Genomic DNA, 27,706 nt, shown 5'->3' on the forward strand with positions numbered 1-27,706 from the left:
TCCCAACTGAGCTGGTTTATAAAGCTTATTTATTTATGCAATAATTTATTCATTACTATTCTTCCAGGGACTCAAAGCAGTTCATAGTATGATATCAAAGCTATGAATAATATAACATTATTTCCAATGCTTATGCTCTTTTGGATTTAGGTGAAAGAAAGATATAACCCATGCTTTGTGTTCTCAGTGGAATGCCCCTTGCCCCTTCTTTTTCAGTTATAGTTATATTCAGCATTTTAAAGGGGAATTATAGCTTTATTTGTCTGAACAGCTCTCTGTATAAAAAAGTACTATAGTTTAGTAGTGAGGAACATTGAATCACTAAAACTCTAATCATAAATACAACTTTCTGGGTCATGATAATTCACTCCTGCAAAGCAAATATTATAGGCATTTTTATCATACCGATGTTTTATGATTAAAAATAAAAGATGAAAGACCATTTATTTTAAAGAGAATTTGATTATAGGGCAAAATTGATAATTAATTCTAGCTTAAATGTCCTTTTATTCTATCACATTTCCATCTGACTCACCACATATAAAATCTGTAAGAGCATTATTTGACCAGGAAAAAATGAGAATGGCAAGTCATACAGTAATCAAAGAACCATAAGCATCAACAACTCACAAAAAAAGAAATATTTTAATTTGTTTATCTAAATAATATATCTATTTTTAAAATTAATAAAATATATTATTCTAAAAGCTACAATGAAGAACACATATCAGATACAAATTGCTTGAAAAGTCTGTATATCATCCATTGAAATGATCAAGGTCTTGCCATGATTTCTTTGATTGTTTTTGCTTTTGGTTACAGATATTTATTTCAAAAATAATATTATTGTATAGAATGCTACATATATATATGTCAAGAATGCTATATATATATGTCAAATATATATGCATATATATGTTAAGTACTGCTTTTCTGAAGAAAATATTTTAAGTGGTAGATAGTGTAGGATCTTATCTGATCACTATTCCTGTTTATTTTCTTACATAATGCGGTGGAACTGACTTCTTGGGGGCCATTCATCTCAGACACTTGCTATGATGTGAAGATATGTACTCAATTACCCATAATAAGATACGTGCAGAATATTAACAAACAAAAATTCCAAACTATGCAATAAAAATGGCTTTTGGAAAAATTAATTGTTTTATTATTTTCTGAAATAATCTTACTCCTTCGCTATAGCAACCTCTAGGGATATATAGTTGTTACAGAGAGAGGCACATATAACTTATACCCAAAATATAATATTTGAGACTTATTAACAATTAGATCTTTTTTGAATATTCTGCATAATTGCGCATAAGATGGTTTACTGTTTCTATATACTTCTGTCAGGTTAATGAACTAGATAGAAAGGATGCATCCATATCAAGGTCAAATATGCAGACAGATTGTTTCAGGGTTCCTTGTGTTTCAGGTATGTTAAGTTATTCATATATGTATGTTAAGTTATTTTGGAAAAATTAATTGTTTTATTATTTTCTGAAATAATCTTACTCCTTCGCTATAGCAACCTCTAGGGATATATAGTTGTTACAGAGAGAGGCACATATAACTTATACCCAAAATATAATATTTGAGACTTATTAACAATTAGATCTTTTTTGAATATTCTGCATAATTGCGCATAAGATGGTTTACTGTTTCTATATACTTCTGTCAGGTTAATGAACTAGATAGAAAGGATGCATCCATATCAAGGTCAAATATGCAGACAGATTGTTTCAGGGTTCCTTGTGTTTCAGGTATGTTAAGTTATTCATATATGTATGTTAAGTTATTCATATATGTATGTTAAGTTATTCATATTTGTATTCTATTGCATTGTGAATGGCTAATGCAAAGTATTGGACAAAATATTTGCACAAAATATTCTCTGCTTTTACCTAAACATTTCTTACCTATCTATTAGATCAAACTTTACACACAAAACAATATGGCTCCTCAGGGAGCCATCTCACAATTTCATTTTGAGGAGTATCTACTCATCGTTATGAAAATAACTAATAGATGCAAAAATATTTCCAGAATTATAGACTTTGGGAAACAGATTCTTGGTCAAGAGTTTTACAGTAGAAGGTTGTTGTAGTACTTGTTCTTATCTGAGCTTTTTTGGGTGTGTATATGAGGGGGGAGGGTAGGATCCCCAAAAACTTCCTGTGAAGCTTTAAAAAAAGGTTTCAAATATTTAACAAGTATCTCTACCCATTTGATTGGTTTTAAATGGGAAAATAATCAGGGATTTGTTTCTTTTTCCCCAGTTATGAATTGAATTGCAGCAAAAAGTTGAACCTTAATTTAAATTTATGTTATAATTTTTTTCTTCAAATTAGAAGACATAAGCAATAGGATCAAAAATACTTGATATTGTTTAATATAGCACATAGCAATAGCACTTAGACTTACCAGTATATACCACTTCACAGTGCTTCACAGCCCTTCTAAGAGGTTTACAGAATCAGCATATTGCCCATAACAATCTGGGTCCTCATTTTACCGACCTTGGAAGGATGGAAAGCTGAGTCAACCTTGAGCCTGGTGAGATTTGAACTGCCAAATTGAAGGCATCCAGCAGTCAGCAGAAGTAGCCTGCAGTACTGCATTCTAACCACTGTGTCACTGCAGCTCTTAAATATAACCTTAAAGGAGAATATTTATAACTCAGAATTGAAACGAGGGGTCCTTGGTGCTCTCTGAGCTTGATTGTTGTCTTGTAGACATTTCATTACCTAAACTAGGTAACATCATGAGTGCTATTTTCCCATTATGCCTCGGTTGATTCTCACCACTACCAAAGTTACCAATCTTTTAATTTTTTTTTTTTTTCTGCAGAGAAATCTTGGTTTCTTGTAAACAATATAAAAGGTGCTTTAAAAAAAAAATCCCTCAAAAGACTTTGTGCCAGTATGGGTTTATTCGGATGTTTTATTTTTTTAATCTCAGTCCAGTCGAATACGTAAGGCAGATGTAAATATACAAATACAGGCAAGCAATGACCCTAGCATGATTTATTAAGGGGATTCTTGTTAGAGTGGATCAGGAAAAAAAAAATCTTTATAATAAATGGCTTTGCCCATATGGAACTGTTCGTACTGAAATGACTCTCACTTTCTTCTATTTTGCCCCTTTCATTAGCAATATTCTGCAAGAAAGTTGACATCCTTAACAGCACATTCTGCAGGACATCCACATTTATTTTATCTATGGCATTTATTATCTGATGCAATTGATACAGTGTCTCTGCATGTTTCAGAACACTGTTTTATTGCCCGCAGATATAGAAAAGGGATAATTGCACAACTGTTTGCGAGAGCATAATACCTTAGCATTTTATATCCATCAATTGTTTTATTAGTCTGTATTTTAGTTTATTAGTTGGTCATTAACTATAACAAAGTATTCATGGTCTGTTATTGCATCTTGGTATAAACATTAGTTTTCAAACAGCAGGAGAGCAGACTTCTTTTAGATTTAATTTATTAGATAATTGATTTTATAGATTTAATGCTCATAATATTGTGTAATATTTTATTACTGTATTCATAATTACATGGATTCTCATCACCTTCCGCTATGTTTTACTTTGCAATTTAGTGGTCATTGACTGAAATAATGGTGTTTTTTTTCTTCCTCTGAGATTACTATGTATTGTTTTTATGCAACATAAACGGAGATGTTAACCTTTTAGGACATTTGTTGCTGGTATCAGAAACGTATTTCTGGAGTGCTTGCTGACTCTCTGATAAGAAATTTCGCAGTCCTGGGGATACAAGACGGCAAGCTGTGATCTAAAATTGCTAGAAGTTTCAGATTTCAGTGTAAGTAAAAGTAATTGCAGTGTGCCAAAATTACAGAAATAAAGCAAAGGAGGACAAGTTCCTGGCACAAAAGGAAAAAAGGTAATGAATACAATACAATTGAATACAGTTGCATATCGAGTCTGAAACACAAAAGACAAGCTTAATGTCAACATGAGACTTGGGAGTACAGAAGCAAAATACAGGCAGTCCTCAACTTATGACAGATCATTTAGTAACCGTTCAAAGTCATGATGCCACTGAAAAAAAGTGTATTACGATGTTTTTCACAGTTACAACCTTTGCAGCATCTCCATGGTCATGTGATCAAAATTCAGATGCTTGGCAACTGGTTCATATTTATGACGGTGGCAGGGTCCCGGGGTCATATGATCCCCTTTTGTGACCTTCTGACAAGCAAAGTCAATGGGGAAAGCCAGATTCACTTAACAACCAGGTTACTAGCTTACCCACTGCAGGGATTGACTTAACACCTGAGGCATGAAAGGTCGTAAAATGGACACAACGACTGTTTTGCTTAGCAACAGAAAGGTTGGGCTCAATTGTGGTCATAAGTCGAAGATTACCTGTAGCACAAAGAGAAGAGTCTGTATGTCTGACTGCATGTGTATGTGAGATGGAAAGAGATTTTGAAATATAAAACACATTTTAGAACTTGAAAATTAAGTAAAGCATAAATAAAATGACATTGTTAGAGGCCTGATGAAAAATACTTATTGATTATGCGATCTAAAGTAGGTATTACTTCTTAGGAAATACATAGACAGACCTTTTTAGAGTGATCTGACTCCCAATGTAGCCTTTGTGATGTTCCAATAATGACACCTGTTGGGATTATAATTGTCAATCCATCTTGCTGTTGGTATTTTTTTTTCCTTATTCCTATCATACTGAAAATGCAAGAGCCATTTTTAATTACCTTGTCCTGTGCATATGGAACTATATCTTTGCTGTTGTCATTAAAATGATCATCTGCCTCCAACATTTTCCTTATAACACTGCTTTCCAATATAGGTTGCTCAATAGGAGACAGAGATGCAGAACCTGAGGCAGAGTCAAGAGAGGAACCAGCCTGCAGTCATTACATTCCCATAGGTCCAGCCCTTCTTGAATTCATTAATGCTTACTTAGCATCAATTTAGTGTTGACCTAGTTGACTAAATTCTTGAATTATTAGCAATAAATCAGCTTGACTGGAATTTAACAGCATCGTGCTGGTTCTTCGTGCCAAGTAGCCTGTTTCTTCAGCTGGAAAACCAGAATGACCTTCACACCTTGGATGATTCTGTTGGGAATGCATACTCTTAGCCTGATGTTTTTCCTTCATACCTTCCAGAAATACTACACACACACACACATACACACACTTCACAAAAGAGCATAGCAGGACTCCAGGGAGATGCATCATTTCAAATTCTCTAAAGCAGAAAGACCCAATCAAACACAGCTCCTGAAAGAAAACATTCCATTATCTTTAAATTTTTATTTATTTGTTTTTGATTGTTTATGTATGTTTATCCTATTTATTGTTTTTCTAAATAACTCAAGGTAATGTACATGCCTAATGCTTTTTCCTTCTTCTATTTTCCCTACAATAACAATCCTTTCAGGCGGATTTGGCTGAGAGAGAATGACTAGCGCAGTCATCCAGCTGGCTTTCATGCTTAAAATGAGATTAGAACTCATAGTCTCTCTCAGTTTCTAGTCTGATGCCTTAACCACTAGATCTAAATTGTTTCCTACACACAGAACAGACAGGCCTCTGATGTAACCAGTTCATAAGACTGATTCTACCCACATTTATGGAAGATAGAAAGGAATATATTAGAATCACTTAAGATTGATTAATCTTAGTACTGAATTATTCCCAGAAGTATAGGTGTTTGTCTCTGTATGTACATGACAAAGAAAACATTGATATTTAATGTTGATAGTTATTATTTTAATGCTTAATGTTTTATCTTGCTTTTCTTGATCATAGGCCACCTAGAGTTATTTCTTGGCAAGATGAGTGACATATACATTTAATAAATAAATATATAAAAAGGAGGAAATTACCATCACAGTATCTCATAAATCCCAAAGAATTTCATTCATTTACATTGACATAAGAGAAATTTCCATATCATTCTTATTTTTTTATGCTAATGATGTTGCAATGAGAATTATTTGTCAGATTTTGGGCTGTGTACGTTTCTACTGCTTGTAGTGAACATTTTTCTGAAAATATGCCACTTTGTTCTGTGAGACCAACTTCACCTGAAGTTTTAGACTCTGCAAAAAAATTTATTGCTGTACTCAAACTTGAAAACAGCATGACAGATACATATGCTTCACATTACAAATTGTACTGACAGATTCATAACAATCTCCAGAGTTTTGAGTAGAAAATCATTCAGCTGAAGGCAGAATACTTCCAGATTATATATTTGGTGAGCAGGAGATAAATTTGCAAGGGATGAATCTCATGATCTTAAGGGAAGTAGACAAAGATAATTTATTCACTCTACTCCAAAACACTATCAACAACAATATGGCATGGACATTTTTCAAATATTTCCCCATATTTAAAAGACACTTATTTAATGCTTAATTTCCAAATATGTAAATAACTGGACCACTATAGAATTACTTAAGTTTTAGTTTAAATAAATATTTTTATAATGTTGCATTATATCGATCCATCTCAATGTTTGATCTTTTCCTTGCTTTCTTTGTTTTAACATTAGTCTTTAGCAAGAAGTATTTTATCACTCAATGCCCAGACCATTTCAGCTTCATTATAGGTTTATAAAGACAAACACGTGGGCTGATGCAGTGATTTATATACAATGTAAATTGTTCAGTATTATTGCTCCAGTGAGTAATGAAACAAATGGAATGTTTAAAAGTTATGATATTTATGTAGTTACTTACCAAGCACATCTAAATTATATTAAAGTAATCAAAATAGCTTTACAATCCCCAAGGCATGTCACAACTTTTGAGCACCCCTAATGTTTGGAAATTGAAAACTGAAAAAATTGACATGCCCTAGAACAACTTTCAGTTTTCAATTAAAATTGGTTACTTTCTGGTGAGATTGGAATTAGCTCTCTTTTGAATCATGTTTTGCCTACTTACCAGGAGCTGTGGTGGCACAGTGTTAGAATGCAGTATTGCTGACTAATTCAGCTCACCAGCTCAAGGTTAATTCAGCTTTTCATTGTCTAACGTAGGTTAAATGAGGACCCAGATTGTTGGGGGCAATGTTCTGACTCTGTAAACTGCTTAGAGAGGGTTGTAAAGCACTATGGAGTTGTATATATGTCTAAGTGCCATTACTATTGCTACTGCTTAGAATATGCAAAGGTAAGAGTGCTAGTGAACACATTTGGTGCCACACTGAACATTTGGACTGTCTATTAAAAATGATTTAGTGTGCATCTTGTGGAACTTTTTAATTAATTTCTTTGATCGGTTGTTTCAGTTTTAACAAGAACTGGCAAATAGATTTTTCTTTTCAATTTTCTTATGCTTTGACCTCCTTGGTTAATTCTCTGTGTATTTCCAGGCATATTGCTTTTAAAAAGAGTAGCATATGTGTAATTATTAAATCTAACCTTTTCAAATGAGGTTAAGAAGTGTACGTTTTTACATTTAAAGCATGCCTTCACAATTTACAAGCCACAATCTCCAAGGCCAGATATGAAACAAACCAAAGGATCAGTTCACTTCTTCTTTTTTTCTGCTCAGCTATGTCTAAATAAGGGGAAAGTATAAGAAACTTCTTCGGGATAATAAAGGAAGGAAAACAACAGCCACCCAGATTCTGGGAAATAATGTCATACACTGCAGGATCATGGACATTTTTAATACTGTGGTAGTAATCGGATAAACTTTAATATCTTCTAGCTGAATTTTGTTCCTCAAGCAAATACAGTAGCTGAAGAGAGAGATTTTTGAAGCCACATACCGTGCCTTCATTAAAGGACCTTGGAGTGGCTCCCTGGTCTTCTTCATTGAAGATCCATAGAATTATAGCCATAGAGGCAACAAGTGAATAGTTTAAATTCATCAGCTTCCATTCCATGTTCTTGGTGAAATTTTCTTGTTTAACATTAGGATAATTGGGCTGTTGGGATTACAGATGGTCCTCGACTTATGATAACAATTGGTACCAGAATTTCTGTTGCTAAGCAAGATGTTGTTAGGCTAAATGGTTGAGTTGTTAGCAACTCAACTATTTTATGACCTTTTCACCAGGCTTTTTAAGTGAATCATTGCAGTTGTTAAGTGGACCACATGATTGTTCAGCAAATCTAGCTATCTCCATTTTACTTTGAAAGGTCCTTGGTGCTCTCTGAGATTGCTTGTTTGCTTGCAGATGTTTCATTACTCTAACTAGGTAACGTCATCAGTGCTAGTTTACTGTGCTTGTGGGAAGCCGGCGAGAAAAGTTGCAAATAGTGATCACATGGACTTGGGATACTGCAATATTGTAAATACGTGCTGGTTGCCAAGCATCTGAATTTTGATTACTATACATAGCAAAATTGTTGCTAAGGGAGACAGAGAATATACCATATTCTGAAAATATGATGGGGAAACACGCTAGTAATTTATCTTCTTTTCTTTTTGCATTGCAGGTGCTCATGAGTTAATATTTTACTATGTGTTCTCAGCTTTGTTGTAGGCCACCCAGAATTATTTCTCGTGACATTTGATAAATAAATGGATCAATGTATCCAAATAAATACATAATAAGACATTCTAGGAACAGATATTTTCTTTTACAGTGATTCAGAATTGATCATTTCAACTGGACTTTCTTTGTTTTTTCTTAAAGATGCTTTGCTTCTCATCCAACAAGCTTCTTCAGTTCTGCTTCCTTAGTTATTCCCATTTTTTGGCATCATTGTCCATTCTTTCACCAAAACACACTGACAGATTTTTTTTTTATGGAAACTCTAGAAATAACTGTCTGTAGGCTTGATAATGTATGTATTTGACAATAGTAGCTGAGATTAATTTTCAAATGGTGCTAGTCCCAAACATATACTTTGGGGAAAAAATCAGATAATTGTCGGAGCTTTGATTTTTACAGGGAAATCCAGAATGGAGAATTTCAGAAACAATCCTCCTTGATGCCCTACTTTTGGTACTTCAATGTTTTGTGTAAAATTCTTACATATATTTATTACATTAATCCTGATTAGTGAGATAGCCCCTTCCTTCTTGAATTTAGAAGCAACAGGCAAAAATATGCCATGGATTATTTGCCCTTCAGTGGGATTATTTGCCCTTCAATGAGATTTCCTGGTTACGGCTACTGCAGATGGTGCTCTAATTAGATGCTCTACATATTTTATTCTATTGCAATGGAGGGAATTATTTTCTATATATTGCTCCATTTTCATTGTAATAAAAGAAGCAGATGGCATAAGGAAGAACCAATATCAGTTTGCACTTTCTAGTCATATAGGGAACATAAAAAATTCATTTTAAACAATATTGAAAATTAAAATATTTTGAATTTCCAGTCTTATGTGCCCTTTCTTCTGTATGTATTTTTTATTCAGAAGAAAAAAAATATTGTAATATTATTTGGACTTTAAAACCCTCTAAAGTCCAATCTTTCCATTGCATTGCACTTTATATAATTCCTTTGTAACTTGTGTTTTGAAAGATCTGTTATGTACAGTACTGTTGATTAGTGAAGAAATGAATCCTCATTAAAATATTTGAAAAATAGGTGCCTCTCAGGACTCAGGGTTTCTGCAATCTTTCAACATAGAACACACAGAATGTTTGAATGTTTACCAAACCCATTCTAATCATGCTAATTATAATAAATGAATGCTATAGTCAGAAATAAAATAGCATATGGAATAACTGGAAATGTTGATCACATCTTAGAAAATAAAACAGGTGACAGGCTAACAGATTTCTGCCAAAAAAATTCAAGATCTATGGCAAATATCTTATCTTCAACTGTTCTGACCCAGGCTGAAGCCTAATAAAACATAATAAAACACAAACTGAATTTAAAAATAAAAACTTTTTAATGCGATGCTGGGAATTACTTACATTCCCAGCCAAAACTCATTATACACAGTTCCTCCAGATAAGAGCATGCTTTTCAGTGCTGTCGAATACTGTCAAGAAACAGAAGTCCAATTAAGGCTAGCATAAACCAACCCCCCAAAATAGAAAAAACTGAACAGAGCACAGAGCTTCATGAAAGACTCGGAGATTGCTGAATTGCTTTGCTTCCTGCAAAGCTCTTTGTCATTGAGGACTGACTTTTATCCCTTATGGGAAGGGCAATCACCTCCCAACCTTACTTCCGAGTTGCCCCTTCTGCTTCAGCTGCTCTTGCCTTCTAGCAGCTCTGTGCACATGTGCACTGGGAAACAGGTTTCCCAGGGTCCTCTGCTTCACTGCTGCCAGACTCCAAAAGCTCTGAAGGCAGAACCCCACTCTCAGGTGGTCCTGACCCCATCCCTGCATCGGATGCAGGACCTTCATCCAAGTCCTCACCAGACTCCCTGACTGGTTCCCTTTTATCCTCACTGTCTGATACCTCTGCCTTCCTCACCGACTGCTGGCAAACCACAACATTAACACTTAAAAGAGGAATGTACCAGAGGTGGTATTCAACAGGTTCTGACCAGTTCTGGAGAACCGGTAGTGGAAATTTTGAGTAGTTTGGAGAACCGGCAAATACCACCTCTGACTGGAGATTTTTCAGTATCCTTCCCGGCCATACCCACCAAGCCATGCCCACAGAACCAGTAGTAAAAAAAAGAAATGAATCCCACCCCTGGAATGTACCCATGAACATGGGTATTTCTGTATTTCATACAGTTTAACAGTATGAAAGATGCAAAAGTACTATTTTGCCAACAAAAACAAAAACTTTTGATGTAGAGGGGGATTGTGAACCTATATCAAAACTCACTCCTCTGTGAGTGTCATAGGTATTGTACCCATTTCCTATGACAATTTGCAACTGAATTATGCATTAGAGATATAGTTGCTCCATGAAAGATACTTGATTAGGAACAAGATGATTAGCAATTTGTTCCCTATCTTGGATAAGTGGAAATCCACCATGTGTGCGTATTGTGAAGACAAGAAGTAGCTATTATTAGTTTTGTTACTATATGTTGCCCAAGTAACTTTTGCTATGAAATAAGTAACAATAGTTAGAAACAAAAAAAATGAAACAACAATTAATAGTTTAAAGCTGAATTTGGATTCCTCATTCTTTTCTGTCAGTTACACTTAAAATACACAGCAACAGTTACCTAATTCATAATTACCTATTTCAATGGGCAAAGAAATCAAAGCTTATGTTTTAAGTTGCTCACTGTGCAATTAATGATTTTAATGCAGATAGATAGGGAGGGAGGAAGAGAGGGAGAGAGAGAGGAGAGGAGAGGAGAGGAGAGAGAGAGAGAGAGAGAGAGAGAGAGAGAGAGAAAATACCCTTCCTGGGCGTATACTTTCAATTTTTTATGTTCCTTGGAGTCAAAATGACTGAAGTTACACAAAAGCATTTGTTAATAAATAAAAATGGAAATGAAGTACTTTTCTTTAAAAAGAATTCATTTAGAAAACAAGTTGTTTGTTTGCTATGCTAACAGAGGATACCTAGACGCTGGGTTGCCTAGATCAGGGGACCCCAATCCCCGGTCCATGAACTGGCACTGGTCTGTGGCATGACAGAAACTGGGCCATGAAGTGAAGCCCCATCCGCAGGATGCAGGCAGCATACGAAACCATTCCCCCTCTGGTCCACAGAAAAAGCTCTCTCCACAGAACTGGTCCCTGATGCCCAAAAGGTTGGGGGCCACTGGCCTAGATAGTTATATGTTATAAAAGTCACAATGCACAATCCATAATATCGCTGAACCCAAGATGCTTCAGGACCTAAGAACAGGATCCAAATATCATTTTTATAATCTATTGAAGATTTTGTTGACGAGGAAGCCCAGACCAGATCTTAGATGAATCAATCCTGGATCTTACTCTGCTCAGCAGTTCTTACAATTTGTTTAAGCGAATGATTTGAGTTTATAGTAACACCCCCTTGTGATCTGGGGGGAGGTGAAGTCTATTCAATCAGCCCACCTGAGGCACCTAATGGACCCCATCAGGTTTCAGAGGAAATTTAAGATTATTTATGAGATTTTTTGATACTGAATTCAATTGAAGTCTTGCTAGAATAAAATAGCAGAAGCAGCTTTAGACTGTATTGCATCTATGTGTTGATCTGTGCACTGACACCACCACCACCCCAACCCTCTGGCTGTCAGAGGGCCTCAGGAAAATGAAGCAACTGGGGGGGAGGATCTTAAAGTGCCACTGGCAGAAAGAGCCAACCAGGAGTCAATCCAACTGTGAGTTTGTGGAAGGCTACCTTGTGGGAAAAATACTGTCTTCTGCTAGTCTGCTAGTTAATAGTTTAGTTTATTTTCATTGCACCTTGTACAACAAAATTAAATGCCATCTTCAGTGTAGATTATAGCTACAAAACTAAAACACAAACACACATCCTTCACATTCTATACAATGTGGCCCTGTTCAGGGCAACCTGGTAACCTGGTCTCTTCTAGGTCAGGAGGAATTGGTGGTATGTACATCCATGTGGTTGTTGTAAGGACTATTCTCAATATCTGGTGGATAAAGTCATTCAGATTCACTCTGAGTTGAACTCCAGCTGGCTCTAGATAGGGAGGCACTATCCTGTTCTGAGTTAGTGGATTCACAATTCCTGCTTGAAGAGCAGGTGGCACTTGTGGTTAGGATGAACTTTAAACACAGTGGTCTCAGACCTTGCTTATGATCATTCATGCCCAAGTCACCTCCTGGTTAAACTACTGTAATAAGATCTATATGTGAATACCCTTCATCCAGTAACTTCAGATGGTCCAGAATACAGTGGTATGGTTAGTTATGGGTGCACCTTGTTATGCTCATGTGACACAAGTTGCTCTGGCTCCCAATAGTTTCTTTTTGGTTCTTTAATTATAGTGTTCAGACACCATTAAATGTACTAGGCTAGGGTTTGCTTATTGTTTGCTTATGCTGTATGCTTCTTTTAATCTCATTGTTTGAGTTGGTAGCCATATAAATTAATTCAATCAATCAATCACCATTCCTCCCAGACCACAAATTACTGCTGACACTTATTTAAAAATGCAGAAATAATGTTCTGTTTCAAATAAATTTTCAGAGGTGTTTCTTTTTTTAATGAAAGGGAAAGATGGAAGGGAAAACCCACCAAGGATATGCAGAACATTCGTTGTAAAAAATAAAGAGTGGAAATATGAATACCATGATGAAAAAGGAAAGGAAAAAAGAAATCCTACTTTCTAAATGTAGTTATAAAATATAAACATAATGCTTTCCAAAAGATTTAAAATCCTTGTTATAATCCATTGGGAATCTTAAAATAAAGTTACATGTTATCCAGGTATTGTGTACTCTCTAAATACCATCTAACAGGCAACTGATCAAGGAACTTTAGAAAGTTTAAATACATTTTGTCCTTTGAATGTATTGTGTTTCTGATATTTGTGAAGCCAGAACTAAATCCACAGGAGGGTACCCTGGGTGCTACAAAATGGAACAGAAAATAATTTTATACCACAAATGAACTACTATCATAAACAAATTGTAACAACTTAATATATTTATTGAAAGCTACATTTTCAGCATTTTCAGCAGCAACTCTGTCCTTTGAGATCTATTGCACAGTTCAAACAACCAGCTAGGTGTCCCCTCCAGCAATAAAATGTTAATAGATTGAAGTGTTTGAGTTGCATTGCTCTTTTTTGCGTGATGTAATTTAATTTTACACAGAGGCATCAATAAAACATGAAAGATACGGTACAACACAATGGATGGTTTTTGGTTTTTTTTTTCAATTTCTACAAGGAAGTAGAAAAGAACATTTAAGTCAGCATAGTAAGATACAGGAAAAGGCATCAAGCTGAACCAAAATGGGAAGACGACCTTGTGTGCAGTGGTTCTTCCTTCATTTATTATGTCCACCATTTTGTTCCAACCTCCCACAACAAGTATCAACAAACAAGCAAGGGACAGGCATCAGGGAACAGGCTGACAGTTCCTATCTCTGAACCAGTCACATAAATTAATTGAGGTAGAGGTTTTCATTCAAAATGGGAAACAGCACTCATATTCATTGCCATAACAAGAAAAAATGTTTTTTTCAAGAATTTTTTTCAAGAAAAAATGTGTTAAAAATTAACAACAGGCTACATAAATACCAAAACTAGTTGATTATTTGGTGTTCAAACAGTCTAGGATATGAATACATCTCTTTTCTTTTCCTAGAAATATGAAAAGCAAACACATTTGAAATACCATGATTATATAGAACATTTTATTTAAGAAATTCCATTTTGAATAGTTTCACCACATCACAATTTCTTTCTTTTTAAAAGGAACTAGAATGAGGCTGAGAAAACCTAAGAGTATTTTTAAAGAAAAAAAAATTAGAATGTTAATTGGGTTAAGAGCAAACAATATGACTAAGGTATTCTATTATTTTAAAAGTCCTGATCCAAGTTCAGTTGAAGTCCGATTAGGGCTGTGGACATGGCAAATATATGTGTGAAAAAAAAATACATTTATTTTAAAAGTTAGGTAGAGAAATATTATACATGCCAAAACTGGTTTTAGAAAGGTAATCCTTTTTTGTTAAATTGGCAGTTAATACTAACTATTTAGAACATTTGACATCAGATTGGCAGAAGATATCAACTCAACTGGAACAATTGATATGTGCTTTCTAGACATTGTAATTCTGTCTTACAAAATAATAATGTATTTGGTTTGCCAGTCACCTGGCCACACCCACCCAGTCACATGACCCCCAAACCACACCCACCCAGTCATGTGACCATCAAGCCAGGCCCAGCCAGCCAGCCATGCCAGCCAGTCACATGACCAGAAAGCCATGCCCACCCAGTCATGTGACCAGCAAGCCACACCTACCCAGTCATATGACCCACAAGCCACACCCTCAAATTAGGCCATGCCCACAGAAATTTGAATCGCATCCCTGGGTGGGAGGCACCGAGGATGAGTTTGTGGCACCAAGGGGGTGGTGGACTGAAAAAGTTTGGGAACCACTGGTATAGAGTTTCCTGCAGAGGGTTGGATTAAAAGATTGGCAAAGTCACTTCCAACTTTGTTATTCTGTTAAAATAAGACCTACAGTTTTATTATCTATAAATATTTTATGGGACTTATTTCACTTTTTTACCCCAGAACCTAATATTCAGAGTATTCATTTCTATTTCAATACAAATCCCTAAAATACTCTTAAAACCATTCCTTCACTTCAGCACAGTTTGTTTCCTTAACCTATTTTTCTCTATTTTTTTGCCACTACCTTGTTTTGTTTTAGAATAAAAAAATGTTGACTATCCATTAAGCCATATCAAAATGCATAAAGTAGAACACAGAACATTAATACATTTTGTGTGGAAAAACAGAATGCAATACTAAATTAAGAAAGAATAAAGAATGTAAATCATTTATCACCCCTACAATTTACCACAATCAGACTGAAATATCTAGATCGCAAATGAACAATAATGCTCAAATAATGGGCTGTATTATAGAATTTTTCAGTTCTGATGGCCCAAGATATATGTTATTTTAATATACATACACAATTTCATCCTCATTTTTTTGTAACAATCATACTCTTCTATGCTTTTTGTTCATATCTTTCATTAATGCCTTTCGAATCATCATTTCACCGATCACTTTATACATTACATACTTCTATGGGACTCAGTAATATAATTCTTTTCATTGTGTTTCAAGCAGCTTCCATATTATATTTTGTTATGCCCACATATCTATTCAGAAATCTATTCAGAAATCAATGTACTTTTTCATATAAGACTGTACTTCTCTTCCTGAAGTTATTCCACTTTCACTGTAATTTTATTCACTTATAGAATAGAATAGAATAGAATAGAATAGAATAGAATAGAATAGAATAGAATAGAATTCTTTATTGGCCAAGTGTGATTGGACACACAAGGAATTTGTCTTGGTGCAAATGCTCTCTGTATACATAAAAGAAAAGGTACATTAGTCAAGAGTCAAGAACCATAAGATACAACACTTAATGATAGTCATAGGGTACAATAAGCAATCAAATCATACTAGGAAACAGTCAATATAAATCATAAGGATACAAGCGACAAAGTTACAGTCATATAGTCACAAGTGGGAGGGGATGGGTGATAAGGAGTGGTGAGAAGATTAACAGTAATAGTAATGCAGACTTTGTAAATAGTTGGACAATGATCACCTTTCGTGACCTTCTGACAAGTAAAGTCAGTGGGGAGCCCAGATTCACTTAACAATTGTGGCAAGAAAGACTGTAAAATGGGGCAAAACTCACTTAACAATGTCTCATTTTAGTAACAGAAACTTTGTGCTAGAATTCACACACACAAACAAACTTACATGTTGCCTGAAGGGGTAATCACATTGTGATATACCAGAAGATGGCAGGACTGACATGTTGAAGCATCTTGCAGGGTCATGAAAGTCATGAAATGAGAAAGCAAGCTACCAGTGTTTTATGATTTGCTGCCAATTTTCAGTGGTGTGATTCTGTAGGGGTGACAGAATGTTTGTTTTCAATACAGAAACTCTTTGATTGATTATGTGCCATCAATGGGAGAATCGACCTGTCCTTTTCTCCGTCTGACAGCATTCCCTCCATTCTCTTTTGCACTGATCTTCATTGGAAAAAAAAACACAAGCAAATAAACCTACAGATTGCATTTAAACAAATCTTTTAATATTTATTTTACATCAAAATATATCTGGATCAGCTTTTTGGACATTTTACATCAAACTATATCTATCGTATGCCTTTCAAAAATATTTGGTTGGGGTCTCTTTTGAGAATGGGGCATAACTTTTAATTTGTTTTTTGGAACATTTGGGAATATTTAGCAATCTGAAGACTTGGTAGTGAAGGACACAAGGCCCATAAATTGTGATTTGCATATTATTTCAAAAAAAGTCAAGTCAGCTCACTCAAAGATAACATGATTTCCTCAATACCATTCTTGAATGACCTTCCATCTAATGTTCCAAATCTAAACAATAATAGTTAATTCTGAGAAGGCAAAGCATGCATTTTAAAAAGTGGTTTTGGAAATAATGAAAATGGACTGTAGAGGAATTTCCAGGGAAAGACAAGGGGGTGTTTTGATGTTTGGAATGTTGAATGGGACCTTTACAATCATACTATCTTTGAGAATGGCTGATAACTACCAGACACACTCAAATTCATACACAGTGTTGCTTTTGGAACAATACCTAGATATTAAATTTTGTTTATGTATTTGTTTAATATGCTACCCTATCAAATGACTCTAAATGGCTTACAACATGATATAATCAACAATATAAAACATTAAAATGATAAATATGTTAGAATTAATAGAGAATTAGCTAAAGTAAGAGCCAGTATATGACAGGGTGGAAATGGGATCTTCTATTTAATCCACTAACTACCTTCACTATGACACACTCCCATCAGGGCCCCATGCCAGTTGGAAGAGCCAAACTTCTACAGTGTTGAAATTGAAAAAAGAGATTAGTTCTACTACTACAAATTCAAATCCAAGTATAGTTGTTTGATTTCATAAAAGAACTCTATGGACAGAACTCACAACACAAATATGCAAAAGAGTCATTTTAATATATAATAGTTTTAGCTTTCTTCAGATCAGACAGATCAGACCCAATGGTTATCATCTCCATATATTGAATTTCCATCCATCTTATGGGTTGTAATATCTCTAACAGAGAACCTATTGAAGACGTGGAGATTCCCCATTCTTCATCTGAAAACTGACATCATGGATAATCACTGTTAGTACACCTTACAATCCAAAACACAAATGCTTTGCTCTACTCTCATGAAGGTAATTCAGAATCCCTTTTATGCTTCTTTTATTCCACATATTACGAGTCTTTGGACTTCCCACATTGCCATACAGAAAGGAGTTGTTGGGTAGTGAAATCAAAGAAAGGCAATACATTGTAACTGTTTAAATTAGCCCTACATGTATGTGTGTATGTAAGTGTGCACATGAATGTATTGTGCACATGCAAATGTATTGGATTTTCTTGCTGTGATTTCTGTATATTGCAGTAAGCATCATGGCTACTGAAAGACTTGAAGGAACCAGGTAAGGGAAAGGTTGTCATAGATAAAATCTATCTATGTTGTCACTAAAAGTCAAGGGTGATGCATAATCAATCAATCAATCAAGTTCCATGAGATGTACGCTAATTGCCAGGCTTCTCAAATGGTCAAACTTAGTTATTTCTCATGTCCTACTAAAACTAATTTATTATTCATATTTAAGGACAGATGTTATTTGAAAACTGAGTTAATCACATTATAGATAACAATTAAGGGAACCAAATGAGTCTCTTAAATCAAGTGGCATGTCACTAAAGAAACTCACACTTACGAAAGAAAGAAAAATGCAAGCTTCCCAAAGCAAGAGTTAGAGGATGCTAACCAAATGGCTCTTTTTTTTTTTCACAGCCCATTACTTTCAATCTTTTGTATATTTAGACAAAAAATTCTACCATTAACAAACCATCATTAAAGTGTTCAGCTCAGTAGATTGCACAGTTTTATGTCTGTATATGTCCTCTCAAAGCAAACTTCTTTCCATAAGCAAGTTTGCTTTGGTAGTTAACTTTTTTATTATTAAAAGGGGATTTCAGAAGTGCTATTTTTTTCCAAAACAAGAACAAGCACTGCCAATAAAATAGTAACACATAGGACCAATATATTAGATTAAGAGTTTAAGATAGTTATTTAGAAGGATAAGTAACTTATTATAGGTTTTCACAAAGCAACAAAAGATTTTGCAATCCCATTTTCTACAGAAGGAATGAGAGATGTATACAGTTACCCCCAAATGTTGCTAACAACTCCCAGCATTCCTTAAAATATTGCCATCCAAGTTGTGGCTGTTGCTGAAATAGATTTCCCCTTCCTATAATGTGTGGAAAGGTTGTTGACTTGATTCCACCAAGATGCCCACCAAAGTACAGTAGAATTGTTATCTATTATAGGCAGCTTTAAAAGTGAAATGTCAACAAATTTATGGAGGATAGACTATTAAATGCTCATCATCATGACAACTATATATTATGTCCAGGAATAGAGGCAACATATGAATGGGTCCCCAGTAGGAAACAACATCGAAAGACAACTATTCTGTTTCCTCTTCCATTGTGGGAAATGTGGGACTGGACTAGATAGGCCTTTAAAAATGAAGCAACAGGATTGTTTGTGTGTTTGTATCATATAAAACTAGGATTATATTGCAATTATAGTTGCAGGCCTTTGATATAAAACCTCAGCTCCAAGGGGTAGAAACCAATGTTGAAAACTATCTCTATTCCATTCAATTTTGCCAGAATTAGAAACTGTGATAGTAGGGAGATCCAAAGCAGTGGTGGTATGCTACTGTTTGGCTTGGTTCGGCAAACCGATCAGCTGAGAAGACGAAAACAAAAGCCTCCAACAATCAGCTGAGAGATAAAAGACCGAAAAGCACATGGGAGGGTGGAAGGGCCACTCCTAGCTTTTCGTTTCTTCATCCTCTTAGCTGATTGGCTTGTTAGGTGCGCGCGCGTTAGTTGCATGCACGCACATGCGATAACCCACCGAACCAGTAGCGACTAAGATAAGATTCCACTACTGATCCAAAGGGTAGTATGGAATGTGAGGATTTGGTAGAAAAGCAGATTCAGGATTCTTAGTAGAGTGGACTGCTGCTATGAGCCAAAACAAGGACCAGATTTGTATTTGCTTCCAATCGTTGCTTACAATAAAAGCAAATTGCCTTATGAAATTCAGAGATGAGGTGATGTCTGTCTCTGTGAAATGTGTGTGTGTGTGTGTGTGTGTTCACTTTCCATCTGCAGTCAGCTATGATACTGGATTAGACAGAGCTCTCTAAGGTTGAGACGTTTTAGATTAATGAGATAAGCAGCATATTAAAATCAATGAATTGCTTTTTTATCAACTTTGCCATGACATAAGCTGTAAAACTCTTTATGTCCAGGAACTCTTTTTGGTTTAGCTTTTGAAATAACTATCATTTTCAACAACAAAATTATTGCCTTTTTCATATTATTACTCTGCGAAATGTTACAGATAAATCCACATATAAGATTTTGTGGAAGATAATTTTTTCATAGATCGGGGGGGGGGGATGGTTTCACATGCAACCTAGATCCTGCTCATGAGTAAATGAAGCTTCATTGCTTGTATGGTGCAGTTCCTAACAGGCCACAGACTGGTACTTATCTGGGGTTGGGAACTCCTGTTTAATATGGCAGTTCCAGATCTAAGAGAACTTGAGAATGTGGATTCCAACAATAGCCCTATTGCTAAATGTAGGACAATGCCATTCTAAACTTTATGTTCCTGAAATCATTAGTTCTACTGTTCAAAATAAATCAGCCCAATCTTTAAATGTGTGGGAGTAGTCTGGAATAATAAAGATAGCAGAACTAGGACACTAATTAGCACAATTATTATTTCTACATTGGTTGATGTAGAAAATGACCAGGCTGAGCCTGAAGGAAGAGTGAAATGCATCATCAGTCATGAATCCCTGCAGGCCCACAAGAGATCTAAGTCCAGTCCACTTTGAACTTTTTTCTTAACTCCTACTAATTTCCCTTGACCGTTATAGTTTAGATTCTTGTAGAATTTAAATCTTTATGTTTATTTGAACTACCTGACTCTCCTGATTTCCCGGCGCTTGACATTAGCTGGGTCTGTCTATCTGTAGTAAGAAACTGACACAGTATCAAGTATGCTATGTACTGTATAGGTCAGGCTGCCCAATGACATATGCCCCAACTTCACACCTCCACTTTCAATTATGCAACAACTTCAGAATTCACATGTTAATTGAAAAGGGAATAGCACAGTAAGGTAATACATTTAGCAATTTCAGAAGTGCGTTCATTCTGATTGATTACCATTAGGAGAAAGATCTCTGAAGGTAACCTGCCTAGGTCCACTTAAAACCTTCACTTAGGCCTGTTTTTAATAAAAATAAGACAAATATAAATCCAAGGAACATTTCTACATAGTTGGTTTATTATGCTTAGCAGTCGATTCATTCTTTCACTTATTTAGAAGGACTCCCCAACCAATGAACTACATGGAAATGCCATTATTTCCCCACAACTATGAGCTGATATTGCCAAAATATTTTTGATTTCACCTATGAATGAAGAAACCATTATTTGTCAGTATAACCTTGCTACATAATTTATACTTGTATTGATGTATCAGATTCAGTATCTATAATAATCCCAAAGTGGACAAATTAGAGTCTTTATGTCAAGAGTCTTCAAACTTGCCAAGTTTAAGACTTGTAGACTTCAACTCCCAGAATTCCTGACCTCACATAACTGGAGAAGGAATTCTGGGAGTTGAAGTCCACAAGTCTTAAAGCTGTCAAGTTTGAAGACCCCTGCCTTATGTCAAGCCTGAATTTGGTTAAGTTTATAATGGTTGCATCTCTTGGAACCTGACACCTTATGAGTCCTTTGGTTTCTATTAGTCCCAAAATCAGCTATCAAAAACCATCACAATTTTTTTCCCTTCACTAAAACGGGCACAGGCTGCAAGTTTGACAGCCCTAATCTAAAGTAAACAGAAACAATATTGTTACTATAACTTTAAATCCAGCTTAATCTATTGGAAATACTTGCAAGATTTTCAGGAATCCTGTGGTTATCAGTGCTCATAAATGCATGTTATTAGTAATGACTTGCAATTAAAAATTTATAATGGTATCTTACATAGGTGCAATCCATCCCTGATAAAAACAGGTGGTAGAAAAGCTCTTAAGTGGCCCCTTTACGGTTACTCTAAGAAAGTCTGTCTCAAGCAGTGAAGTCAATCAATGGTTCCATTTGGCTGAACTCTGTTTCAGAAAGCTATGTTCTGAATCTAACAGTACAGGGGGATTAATTGGGGATTAAAGCTAAAATCATATTCTAAGAAATGGTATGAAAGCTAAGAATTGAGTCACAAGCTCTTGGAGGTACTGGGGGATATGAAAGACAAGACATCAACTTAACAGATAATATGCAGTACTATCTTGGCCTGGAAGCCAAGTTTCATAAGCTTATTGCTTTCAATTCAGATCCATAGCTACAGGATACTGTAGATGTGGAGAAATATAACATACAGGAAATATATTGATCTAATGCTAAAGAATAAGTCACCTATTGGATCTCAAAATTCACTAATTGTCATATTTACAGATATTTCATTCATTCACTCACTCAGTCAAAATGTAAGTGACTAAACAAGAAAAGCTGTGTTTTTAAGAGTTCTGTAACACAGGTGTCAAACTCGCTGCATCATGTGACGTTTTGTGACATTTTTCCCATTCGCGGAGCAGGGAAAGGTGTGGCCTGTGCACGACGCCTCCAGTCTGCAGGACACCAATTTGACACCCTGTAATCTATAAACATTTATGATTGTAATCCTTTATTAATTTATCAAATAAAACTCCTGCTTCTTAGCCTCTCATTGTAAATACTTAAAGCAGCTGCTTGCTATTATTTCATCTGCAATTTTCTCTCTATATAGAGAACATTGGGTAAATATTTATACAATAATCTATACATTTGCTCAGTTACATTAGTGAACCAGCAGTAACTATTTTAATAAATTCTAGCATACAGTATAATTTGCTCTACAAAACTACTAATGGTGGGTATGCCAGTAAACCTACACTTTATCAAATGATATCAGTTAAGTAAATAGTTCTTGTTATTTATATCCAAATTCATATTTTTCAAGTGGTGGAATTACTGGCAGAAACATTAGAACTATTTTCATTGTTCAGAGCACAATCTAGAGCCAAATAATTTTATGTTTATTTATATGTGTTTGTATGTGTATAGAGGCACCATATGCATAGTGTATGTTACTTAACTAATTAGCAATAAGTTAATAGAAGGCTAATTTAAAAATAACTATAATAATATTCATCAACCAAATTTTTCCCTCAGGTTGTAGAACTTCTCTTTGTAGTGTTTAATTAATATCACTGGTAACCGACATTACCAGTGTTCAAATTAAGGATTACAAAAAATTTCAGAGAGCAAATCAGCATATTCATAGAAAGATAAATGCTTCCAGAAAGAAATTTCTATAGTGTTTGGCCTTCCCTAAGAAAAAAAATCCATTGTCCATTATGTGATGGCATAACCATTTCAGGAAGTACTACTTTGTGTCCTGAGAGAAGAGACCGTAAAAAGCTTTCTTTTATTCAGAATATTTGCAAATATGTGACTAGGACCCCATCTCCCCAAAGGAGTAGGAGACAGAAACACCAACCTTAAAATGGTTACATCTTTTATAGGATATCATATTGAAAAGATTACATAATCCTTCCTGTTTTTCTCACATAGGAGTTTTAGGGACTTTCCTGGGTAGTTCTGGGTAGTTTTCCATCTTTAACTCCCCCCAAACCATCATCTCTGGGAAACCACCTTGTTCCCATCACAACAACAAAAATTTATCACAACAAAAATTTATGCCACCAGATAAAAACTGAATGCACCAATTATCACATTAAACAAGAAGAAAACCTTCTACGCACCAATTCCACCCACGCTTTCTACAATTTTATATACAACAAACTAAAAGACTCAAGGTCCATCCCACCCCTGATAGGACCTAATGGTAAAGACTGCAATGACGACACTATTAAAGCCAACCTCTTTAACACATTCTTTGGCTCAGTATTTGTAAACAGCAATGGATCATGCCCAGTATTTCCTAGTTGAACCACAGACAACTACAATGATCTAATACATATTGATTTTACAGAAGACATTGTTGAAAAAGCACTGTGCAATCTAAAACCATCTCTATCTATTGGACTGGACGGAATATGTGCCTACTTCTTAAAAAAGCTATCCACTGCCATAGCCAAACCTCTAAGCATAATCTTTGAAAAATCTTTCAGGACCCCTTGTCAAAACTATGGTCACAAGCCACGGTCATCCCCATCTTCAAAGAGGGAGACCCCAGCCTAGTTGAAAATTACAGACCAATCTTTTTATGCTGCGTCACCTGTAAAGTCATGGAATCAATTGTTAACCAATCCATCATCCTCCACTTAGAAACAAACAACCTACTCTCTAATAAACAATTTGGCTTCAGGAAACAACTATCATTTAATCTGCAACTCTTACACTGCAAAAACATATGGACTACACAACTCGATCAGGGCAAAGCAATAGATGTAATCTACATAGACTTCTGTAAAGCCTTTGATTCAGTGGTACACAACAAACTACTCCTAAAACTAAAATCTTACGGTATCTTTGGATACCTGCATTACTGGATAGAAGCATTCCTGTCAAACAGACAACAAATGGTCAAAATTGGGAGCGTCCTATCAAATTCTGTACCTGTCAACAGTGGTATCCCCCAAGGCAGTGTTCTAGGACCAACTCTTTTCATACTCTACATAAATGACCTCTGTGATCATATCAAGAGCAACTGCATTCTCTTCACTGATGATGTAAAGCTATTCAACACTACAGACAATACTGCTACCCTTCAAAAAGACCTTCACTATGTATCAGAATGGTCAAATAAATGGCAATTTCAAATCTCAACAAATAAATGCTCTGTCCTACATATTGGCAAAAAAATTCAGAAAATAAAATACAGCCTGAATAGTCAAGACCTTGTTGAGGATCCAAACTCTGTCAAGGATCTTGGAGTACTCATCTCAAATGACCTAAGTGCTAGAACCCACTGTAACTACATAGCCAAAAAGGCATTAAGAGTTGTTAACCTAATCTTACGTAGCTTTTTCTCTGGTAATATTACACTAATAACTAGAGCATACAAAACATTTGCTAGACCAATACTCAAATACAGCTCATCAGTCTGGAACCCACATTATGTATCTGATATTAACACAGTTGAGAAAGTCCAGAAATATTTCACAAGAAGAGTTCTCTACTCCTCTACTCATTGCAGAATACCTTATGCCACCAGAACTGAAATTCTAGACCTAGAAAACCTACAACTATGCTGCCTTCGGTCCAATCTAAGTATAGTATATAAAATCATACATTGCAATGTCCTACCTGTCAATGAATACTTCAGCTTCAACCATAACAACACAAGAGCAAACAATAGATACAAACTCAAGGTTAATCGCACCAAACTTGATTGCAGGAAATATGACTTCAGCAACAGAGTGGTCAATCTCTGGAATACTCTACCTGACTCTGTGGTTTTTTTCCCAAACCCTAAAAACTTTAACCTTAGACTGTCTACTATTGACCTCACCCCTTTCCTAAGAGGTCTGTAGGGGGCGTGCATAAGCGCACCAACGTGCCTACCGTCCCTGTCCTATTGTTTCTTTTATATATTTTTTATTTTTCTTATATGTATCCATGTATTCATAACTATGTTTTTACTTATACCTATTATCTTGTAAGCAATTGACAAATAAAAATAAATAAAATAAAAATAAATAAATAAATGTTTTCCTGTTATGTTCATCCAATACAATAGATAATTAACAGGCTTCCTTCTATGTCAGAGTGACGTAGCATCTCTTACCTTAATTCCCAAGCCAAAAGTACAACCCCCACTCTCCAGCCAAAAACATGGCATTTCACTTTATAACATAACAAGTTATAAAACAATATGTTTGTTAGATATACTTATTTAATTGTCCAGTACTCATTATAAAAAGGTCACATATTGGATAAACATGGAATAAGCATGGACTCTCTTCTGTTCTTCATTTTCTCAGGTGTAACTTACAATGCTTATGTTATTGCCACATATAACATAACCAAACTATATTTTAAAAGAAAAAAGAAAAAGAAAAGACATAATTTGACCACCATCTGGCTTTTCATCTTAAATCTAATATGTTGTTATTCTTTGAATTAAAAAAAAAGGAATGAAATATTGTTCCTTAAAGCAGGTAGTTAAATAAAGCAGACTTCTATAGTTTACTAATTTCCAGTTGGCACTCATTTTAAAAGTTTCTAATGTAAGTCCTCAACTTACAACCACAATTAAGCCCAAAATTTCTGTTGCTAAATGAAACATTTGTTAACTGAGTTTTGTCCCATGTTTTCTTGTCTTGCCACAGTTGTTAAGTCATTGCAGTTGTTAATTTAGTAACACGGTTAAGTGAAACTGGCTTCCCCTTTTACTTTGCTTCTCAGAAGATGGCCCCATGACCCCAAGGCACGGCAACTGTCATAAATGTGAGTCAGTTGCCAAGCATCTGAATGTTGATCACATGACCATGGGGATGCTGCAATGGTCATAAGTGTGAGAAATGGTCATAAGTCACTTCCTTCAATGCCTTTGTAACTTTGAACGGTCACTAAATGAACAGTTGTAAGTCGAGAACTACCTGTAAATTTCTTTTTCTGATTTCAACTCTTCACACTGCCACTAGTGATAAATTATCCTGTCCAGAACGTCTTACTCACTGTGAATTGTTGCAATATCAGTTGGTACAATATCCTTGAGATTACAGCACTGGTACATAAATTTGCAGAGATCAATGACTGATACACCTAATTCCATTTGGTGGGGAGGGGGGTGCCAGAACACCAAAATAACCAGTGGTGGGATTCAAATTTTTGTGTGGCAGGGGAAGGATATTGCAAAATCCCCATTCCCTCCCCACCCCACTAACCTGCTTTCCAGTTCCGTTCTCCTGTGCAGGGCAACCATAGAAGACCCAGCCGATCATCTGGGACTCAGGAGGTGGAGAGTAGATGGGGGCAGGGTCCGTCAGAGGTGGAATTTGCCGGTTCTCCGAACTACTCAAAATTTCCACTACCGGTTCTCCAGAACTGGTCAGAACCAGCTGAATACCACCTCTGAAAATAACTATAGTGGTTCATGACATTAACGTGGAAACAAAAACATTTTAATGAGCAAAAACAAAACAGTGAGGATACTCTTACCTTCTCTCTATGAGACTAAATTAACTAGACTTCAGGGAGGGGAAATTAATAAATGCAGAGAGAGAAAAAGAGTATCATTCTTTTAATCTTCCAGGAAAGTGGTGCATCAGGGAAAGGAAGATTAATACCTGACTCAGTGTTTTGTAGACTACAGTAATTACTTTTTCTTTCTTTCTTTCTTTCTTTCTTTCTTTCTTTCTTTCTTTCTTTCTTTCTTTCTTTCTTTCTTTCTTTCTTTCTTTCTTTCTTTCTTTCTTTCTTCTTTCTTTCTTTTTTGACATGTTGGTTGATATTTAATTTACGTAGAAAAAAACATAAAATTAAACATCTACTGTTATGGGGAATGAGAGTCAGATAACTTGTATTAAAAGCCACTCACACAGACCCACACAAACACAGAAGTTATGTTTCTCATCCATCCCAGGACCATCATAATAATGTATATTAAACTTGGGTGATACTCAAAGGAATCTTCCTGAGAATTGTGAGAAACCAAAACTGAACATAGCTGAGTTATGGTTGCTAAGTAGCTCATTTCAGTGTAATGTTCCAAAGGTGCTTCTTCAAAAGGCACCTGGACTTTTTTTTTCATTGAAGACATTTTGCTTCTCACCCAAGAAGCATCTTCAGTTCTGAGTTCTTCAAGGAAAAACAAAGTCTAGCTGCCTTTTTAAAAAGCCTCTTTGGGACAACATGACCTGAATGACTGAGAATCTCCATCGGCATTTCAGTGTAATCATTGTCTTTTCTGGGCTTTTGTGCTTAAGCCCTTTGTT

The sequence above is a fragment of the Notechis scutatus genome, chromosome 4 (assembly GCF_049901735.1).
Source record: "Notechis scutatus isolate UNSWTSFEM ecotype Mainland chromosome 4, rNotScu1.2, whole genome shotgun sequence".
NCBI lineage: Eukaryota > Metazoa > Chordata > Lepidosauria > Squamata > Elapidae > Notechis > Notechis scutatus.